This window comes from Neopelma chrysocephalum, unplaced genomic scaffold (assembly GCF_003984885.1).
Source record: "Neopelma chrysocephalum unplaced genomic scaffold, ASM398488v2 Primary Assembly neopelma1_166, whole genome shotgun sequence".
Lineage (NCBI taxonomy): Eukaryota > Metazoa > Chordata > Aves > Passeriformes > Pipridae > Neopelma > Neopelma chrysocephalum.
The window spans coordinates 310,482-318,582 of NW_020897828.1; the positions used below are offsets into that span (position 1 = coordinate 310,482).

Consider the following 8,101-nt stretch of genomic DNA (forward strand, 5'->3'; position numbering starts at 1 on the left):
GAAGAAGAGGAAGAAGAAGAAGAAGAAGAAAGGAGGAAGAAGGGAGGGGAAAAAAATGGGTCGGCCAGACCGATGGGAAGTCCAGGATATTGGGGGTTCCTTCCCCATCCTGTGGAAGCCTGAGGTCCATCCGCGGGTGGCGGAGGAGGCAAAGAGTGGGGGGGAGGATGAGAGAGAGAGAGAGAGAGAGAGAGAAGGGGAGAGAGAGAGAGAGAGAAAGAAAGAGACAGAGAGAGGAGCCACTCCTGAGGAGCAGCTGGGACAGGCTGAACTCTGCACCCCTTATATACCCCTGGGGGAGGGCGGGGTCTAGGATGTCACAAAGGCCTCTGGGCACGCCCATGTCCCGCATCACAAAGGGCCCTGGAAGGTGCCCGTGTCACAAAGGGCCCTGGAAGGTGCCTGTGTCACAAAGGGCCACCCCCGGCCCCCCATGGACAGCAGGACTGGACCTGGCTCGGGGCATCCTGTGGAGCAAATTGTGCAGCATCTCTGACAGAATCGGGTAGAGGGATGAATCTGGTTTAGAAAAGAAAGAAATCTTGTTTCCACACAAATCCTTTGGGAAGAAGAGATGTTGGATGAGGAAAAAAAAAACCAACCCATCAGCAGTACTTTAGGCAAATAGATATTTCCAAGTTTGCCAGTGTGTGGCAGTGGTCCTTTAGCAATGGCAGTCACACAAGGCTGAACACAGTCAAGTTTCCTGCTTTGCTATGGAAGGTCAGCTTGGAAGAGGACCCAGACAGCCGCTCACAGGGCACGCAGAGGATTCAAAACAATCTTCCAGACAGCAATTAAATAAAACCACGTTAAAAACCAAAAAAATCACCGCAAGACCTACAGTAGCTTGACCTGAGGTGTGACAGAAACGAATTGCTAATAAAACATGCCGAGGAGGAGCAGTTTAAAGGATGCCTTTAACACTTTTCACAATAAAATAGTTTTCATAAATGGCTCATATATCTCCCAGGGTCTCTCAGATGAGCTGCTGCCGTGTGATTCTGCCCTCATTAATGGTCTGCAAGCCCCCCCTACAACCAATGTTGAATAATTAACAACTCTGTACCTCTCCAGGACAATCACCTTCTTTGAAATACACCCTGAAGTGCACCACATTTGAGTAACAAAAAAGCCACCAAGGGTTGGGAATCTCACAGCCTTTTGGAAATTCCCTTGGAAAATCTGCCTTGTTTACAATTCCAGCTCTCAACGACTGCAGGGGCACTGCTTTGGCAGCGGCCCGTGAAGCCGAGAGGCAAACACAAGGAAAAGATCCGTTTCAGGGCTAAGTTTGAAGGTGTGATCTTGGAAATGTCCGTGCAGCTTCTGCCTCAGCTTGAAGGCACCTGGTGTGCAGCATCCACAGGGACCAAGGAGAGGGGCAGTGGCACAGGAGCCACTGCTGCTTCTGCTGGCACACGGTCTAGGCATCTCTTTGCTGAGCCAGATGTTTAAATGATAAATGATAAAATCCAGAGGTTGTGGCATGCAAAATGGAGAGACAGCTGAGGTCTGGGAGTAGGTGCTCCTTTACCTATGTGACTGTCCTGACCCCCGGGAAATGGAGAGGGGAGGAGAAGTAGTGACATCAAGCTGGTTGAAAAAGTGGCTGGCAATCAAGATTTGCTGGGGGAGTAAGACAGGGGAGTGAAAAGCTCTTCTTGGAGCAGGGGAGTGATGGGTGAGTGGTGCGGTTGTCCCTTATCTGCTCTTCCAAGAGGTGACAACTGGTTGCCAACCAGTGAATTTGCTGCACTGCAACAATTGATTTACGTTTTTTTCCTCCTTTTTGTCCCTACTCTCAAGAACTCAGCGGTATCCCTGCAGGATGGGAGGACGAGGGGTGTGGCTTCCACGGCAAGCAAGAGCTCTGTGCGTGCTCCCAAGAGGTGCTGTCACTGCTCGAGGGGGGTACGAGGGAAAGGGGAGAGGGAGAAGTGAAAGAATCCCTGGATTCAGAGCCAGATTCACACTCAGCCTGATCATTTGAAGGTGAAGTGGTAGTTAGTGCCATGAATGGTATTTACAAGCACTTCAGGGCGTATGCAGAGCACTGAGACAAGGAGCTGCTCTGCAGAGACTGTGCTTGCAAATGGTTCCCTTGGCGTTGGGGTGGGATGTGCCTGTAAGAGTCTCTGTGCACATTTCCAATGAGGCATTGACAGGTAGCATGACCTGAAACACCACCTTTTGGGGTTTTTTTTCGGGATGAAAACACAGTGGAAAGCTTTCCTAAAAAGGAAATATCTGAAATGCTTCTGCTGACACCCCTTCCCCCCTCCTTTTCATCTGGTGGGAAGGACAGCACGTACCAGCCAGCCCCTGAGCCCCACACAGCCCCTCTCTCACTCCCCAGAGAACTGGGAAGCCAAAAGTGAGAAAACCTGTGGGTTGAGCTGAAGACAGTTTAATAGGCAAAGCAAAAGCCACATACACAAGCAAGGCAGAATTCCCCACTTCCCATGGCAGGCAGGTGTTCAGCCAAGCCCAGGAAAGCTGGGATCCATCACGTGTAACAGCGACTTGGGGAGACAAATGCCATCACTCCAAACTTCCCCCCTTCCTTCTTCCCTCATCTCCATATGGTGTGGGATATCCCTGTGGTCAGTTGGGGTCAGCTGTCCTGGCTGTGTCCCCTCCCAGCTCCTTGTGCACCTGTGGGGTGGACTGAGGAGTAGGAGAGCCCCTGATGGTGTTTAATTGCTGCTCAGCAACAACTAAAACACCCCTGGATTATCAACACTGATTCCAGCACAAATCCAAACCACAGCCCCACACCAGCTGCTATGGAGAAAATCGACTCTAACTGAGTCAAAACCAGCCCAGGCAGTGATTCTTTTATCTTTGACACAGCTTTATTGCAGGGATCCTACTCCAGCTGGGAGGAGGACAGTTAGGAAAAGAGCTGGACTTCCAAAAGAGGGACACCTGACCCTGCAATGCCTTGGCACTTTAGAAAAGGGAACATGAAACCACAGTACTTTAAAAAGCAAGTGCTGAGAAGGGCAGTGGTTTGAGAAGAAATGCATTTGGGTGTCTCTAGGTTTTGAGGAATGACAAGCTGTTTCTCCTGCCAGCTGTAGCAGGAGCTCCCTCAGTTGTTTATTATGAGCTTCACCTCCATGGATCATGGATCCTACTGTTTCTCCCTTGCAGAGGGACAGACATGGAGCCTCAGGGACCTTTCCTGATGTTGGTTGAGGCATTTGAAGGGAAATCACAGTGCTGATGCCACTCACAAGTTGGCCAACCCAAAAGTGAATACAACCCAAGTGCGAGGAAGGCTGGACCTCCAGGGCTGTGTCCAGTTCTGGGCCTTCATGGAAGAGAGACATGGAGGGGCTGGAGTGTGTGCAGGGAAGGGAGCGGAGCTGGGGAAGGGGCTGGAGCAGCAGGAGAGGCTGAGGGAGCTGGGGGGGCTCATCCTGGAGAAAAGGAGGCTCAGGGGGGACCTTCTGGCTCTGCAACCCCCTGACAGGAGGGGGGAGCCGGAGGGGTCGGGCTCTGCTCCCAGGGAACAAGGGACAGGAGGAGAGGGAACGGCCTCCAGCTGTGCCAGGGGAGGCTCAGATTGGACAGGAGGAGGAATTTGTTGCTGGAAAGGGTGGTGAGGCATTGGAAGGGGCTGCCCAGGGAGGTTTGGAGTCCCCATCCCTGGAGGTGTCCCAGGAAGGCCTGGCCATGGCACTCAGTGCTCTGGGTTGGGTGATAAGGTGGGCATCAGGCACGGGTTGGACTTGATAATCTCTGAGGGCTTTTTCAACTTCAATGATTTTGTGATTCTGTGAAGGTGCCCCCCAGAGGTGTCACCCTGCCCTGCTCATTGGTGTGGTCAGTGCAGGGACACCCGTGGCAGAGAACTCGAACTCCACGGGAGGTTCCTCACTGTGCCATTTCAGGGATGATGGAACAGGTCCTGGAGCAGGTCCAGAGGAGAGCAATGAGGCTGGTGAAGGGACTGGAGCACAAGTCCTGTGAGGAGAGGCTGAGGGAGCTGGGGCTGTTCAGCCTGGAGAAGAGGAGGCTCAGGGGAGACCTCCTCACCTTCTACAACTCCCTGACAGGAGGGGGGAGCCGGGGGGGGTTGGTCTCTTTTCCCAGGCAACTCTCAGCAAGACAAGAGGGCTTGGTCTCAAGTTGTGCCAAGGGAGATTTAGGTTGGATATTAGAAAGAATTTCTTTCCAGAGAGGGTAATCAGCCATTGGAATGGGCTGCCCAAGGAAGTGGTGGATTCTCCGTCCCTGGAGGTTTTTAAGAAGAGACTGGATGTGGCATCAGTGCCATGGGCTGGGAAACAGAGTGGGGTTGGATCAAGGGTTGGACTTGATGATCTCGGAGGTCCCTTCCAATCCAGCTGATTCTATGATTCTATGATTTTATGATTCTATGATTCTATGATTCTATGATTTTATGATTCTATGATTCTATGATTCTATGTTTGTGACACGGGCCTTGCCTGAACATAGATGGCGCAGCAGTTTAACAAATATCAAACCGTTAATTCCAACATCGTGGCTCTGAAGCTCTGCATGCTGCTCTCCTCCAGCTCGGTGTCTGCACTGGCACAACCACCCTGGGTTTGAAAACGGTGGCAGACAGCTGGGGAGAAAAATCACCTCTAAATCCACAGCAGCTCCAACTAAAACAGTGTGTCTGGCCGTGCCCTGAGACTGCAGGCTCTGCCTGACCACAAGCCCACTGGTCTGTCCTGCTCCTGCAGATGCAGCAGTGAAATAAGTGTTTAAAATCCAGCAAGAGGCTGCCAGAGCCCTCAAAACCTTCTCATTCCTCACGGCAATTAAGGGATTTTGCCTTCATAATCACCCTGTGATAGGGAAGGCAAGCATTCTCCTTTTGCCAGCTGTAAACAGATCTGCGGGATTAAGTGGCTGGAGTAAGGTAAGGCAGGAACCTGTGGTTGAACTGGAAATTTTGGGGTGGGTCTGTGAGCCCTGGCCTGGCTCCCTGCTGTCATCAGCAGACTGCCTGCCTGAACCAATAAGCAAATTTGCATCTTCTAAGTGCCTATCACATCACCGAGCTCGGGGATTTGCATTGCTGTCTCAAGTTCCTGATTTCTATTATTAGGTCTATTATATATTTCTGCGTGTAGGATTTGCCGTAGTAAGAGATAATAAAAGATATAAAGAGATAATGTTGAATCCCCAGACTCTATTTCAATGTGACTGTGACAGTAAGGGTATGAAAACTGTGCTTAAACCAGGCTATTATTTTAATATATCTACTTTCCCAAGCTGTAAAATGCAGAAAAAGGAGCTATAACTGGAGCTGGTTGCAGTGCAGATATACATTGAGTTTCACTGTAAATGAACTGGTAGAAAATTGGGAGGGAACACGGCTGAATGAACAGGGAGATGATACTGTTGGGTAATTTAATTTTGATTTCCTTCCATTTGGTGGATGTGTTTCTTCAGCTTTAGTTTGTGTCAACACAAGTATTTCACAATGCAAGTTGTGAACTGTATTTCACAATGCAGTTTTTTACTGGTGCGGGTGCAGATCTTTCTCCTTTGATAGCACACCACTGGAGGTTTGTTTGCCCCCTAGGATTGTTTGGAGAGTGTCTCATTTGAATGAGGAAGAGTATTCCACAAGCTGCCACTTGTTGTACGGGCAGAAAATGTAGCTCTGCCGAGGTGGGGCACGGGCAGGGAGAAATGCAGGGCATGTTGATGGCTCATCCCAAGGCTTTATCTGGAGGGCATTCCTTCTGCCAGGCACACTTCTTCCCCTAAGGAAAAGGAGACATTTCCCCTGCAGCAATGTTTAACCATTAAAATTCCCCCTCCACAATTTTCCCAGGAAATATCCAGGAGCATTTGCCCACCTCAACAGGTTAATCAAGATCTTTTGGTTGCACACCAAAGGTACCTTCTGCCCTGTTTCCAAACCATGCAAAAGCACAATGGATGGTGTAACACGGTTGCTTTGTTACTCTTAATAACAGTTTTCTTCCTTTGCAATCTCTGATTTCACTGAGGTGGCTGGTGCCCTATTTTTAGAGGGAATTTTCGGCTGAGGTCTTTCACAGCTGGTTAAAATGTGTCGCTAAAAAGTGTGCAAACCAAATCCCAAGGGAGGAGCAAGACCCATCCTAAACAAACTTTGCTGAACAGAAGATTAGATTTCAAGTAGTAACAGAGTTTATAATAGGGAGTATTTGCTTTAAGGGCTGCCAAGGATAAATCAGGAAGGAGAAAGGCTCATGAGGTAGCGAGATGAATGGAGGAGATCTTAGGAATACGGGAAGAAAAGCAAACCACCATGAAGTTAAGCTGGACAAAGAAAGAGAACACAAATATAGGAAAACAGGCTCACAGTTGTGATGGAGAACTGGGTAAAGAGTATTGAAACAAAAATCCACTCAGATTTGTGCATATGATTAAAGAAACTTGCTGGACTGTTCTTGCTTTCCATTTGCTTGTGCTGGTCATGAGTGTTCAACCAAACGAGCTGTGGCTCAAAGAGTGATTCTTTCAAAGCTGCAGGTACAAGTATTTGCACAAGCAAACAGCAAAATCATGTCGTGTTAATATTAGCACTGCAGTGACTTGCCTTGTCCTCCAGTCAGGAAATGGAAACAATGGCACAAAACTTAATGGGACCAACAGAACTTAATTGCCAACAGCAAATGGTCCCAGGGAACTGTTCAAGAACAATTGATGGATGCAAACTGGGAGATTGCATCACTTTGAGTCACAAAGGAGACTATGGAAATAGAAGTGTTGCTGGTTATTCCAAAGATAGAAAGTCATGGTGTCACTGGATAAGCTGACATAAACATGTAAACACCTTCGGTCGGGGGGAAATGAGGGTAATGCTGATGTGGAGGGGAAAAGAACCAGAACCTGAAGGGCAGTGTGAAGGCAAAATGACTGATGGGGGGAGGAAACAAGGGAATTCGGAAATTTGATGAGAAAACTGGCATCACAGTGCTTTTTATAACTGTAGAAGTGCTCAGAAATTGAATAGCCTGTTGTTCCACCAATACCAGTGTCAGGCTCACTGGGCTGCCCCTTCCTCCCTCGTGAATGAACTTTTGATGATGTTTACTCTTTTCCAGCACTGCTGCATCACTGCATCATTTTTTCTGCCTCCTCACACAACAGGTAACTAAAGATAGCAACTCTTTCCTACGCAGTTCCTTGACAGCTGGCGGTGAATGACCCGTGTCCCTGCAGATGTATTTTTGGTTCAGTTATTCCCTCATTTGTGTTTCACTAATCCTAAGTCCTATTATCTCCCAGGCTCCTGCTCCCTTTACCTGTGCAAGTGACTGTAACTGCCCAGGGTTTCCCTCATTCCAATGGTTTACCTGAATCCTCAGAGGGCTTTTGTGCTTTTTCTGTCTCCTCACTCCATTACTTTCATTTTTGTGTGTTTCCCTTGTATTTCTAAGGCCTTAGAAAAACCCTTCTTTGTGATCTGGCCCCCAGTGCTCCTTGCCAGCCCTGCTTTGGAGGTGAGGGGGAGAGAAATGCTGCTCCTAGGGCGGTTTTTTTTGGGATTGATTCTCAATGAAGGCTTCAGGAACACCTGGCAGATGTAGCCAGAATAGAGCTGTTTATTGGTGGGGAGTGCAAACCAGGAAAACACGTGCGGTGCCTCCCGCCGGCGGCTGAAAAAAATGGGAAAAACCACTTTGATGAAGTATTAAAAGGTTGTTTTGCTTTCACAGATTCCACAGAAAACTCACTACAGCCAGAAATTAAAATACCAGCCTGTACACAATGGCAGTATTGACTCCAGGCGTGCAAGGGAGGCACTTGGGATCATGCCCCCGTCTTTTCTCGGTCTCTTTCTTGACTATATAGGGAATTTGGTCAGCTAACTGTGGTCTTGAATCACGCCCACGGCAGATGACTAATGCTGCCCTAAACAGAGATTTGTAGTACAAACCCTCACCATTTCCACTGAATGGAGCTGGTGCCTTGGCAGACGTGGTGCTGGCACAGAGTGGCAAAGGGGGTGACCTCGGCCAAGCCAGTGGCTCCCTCTCATCCCAACCACTCCAGGAGAAATGGCCAGTGGAGGAAAGCCCTCCTGAGCTGGGACAGCGATGCCAACCACTGAGCT

General features: G+C 49.0%; 2 long non-coding RNA genes across 2 annotated transcripts; both read left to right on the plus strand.

The window, feature by feature from the left end:
• Positions 1-436: 436 nt before the first annotated feature.
• LOC113976538 lies at positions 437-3,292 on the plus strand. The gene is made up of 2 exons (XR_003537108.1): positions 437-505; positions 3,160-3,292. It is a non-coding gene; the product is annotated as an uncharacterized LOC113976538 (long non-coding RNA).
• A 3,400-nt stretch (positions 3,293-6,692) lies between these two features.
• On the plus strand, positions 6,693-7,810 carry LOC113976537. The gene is made up of 4 exons (XR_003537107.1): positions 6,693-6,809; positions 7,089-7,134; positions 7,425-7,487; positions 7,704-7,810. It is a non-coding gene; the product is annotated as an uncharacterized LOC113976537 (long non-coding RNA).
• The last annotated feature ends 291 nt before the right edge of the window (positions 7,811-8,101 follow it).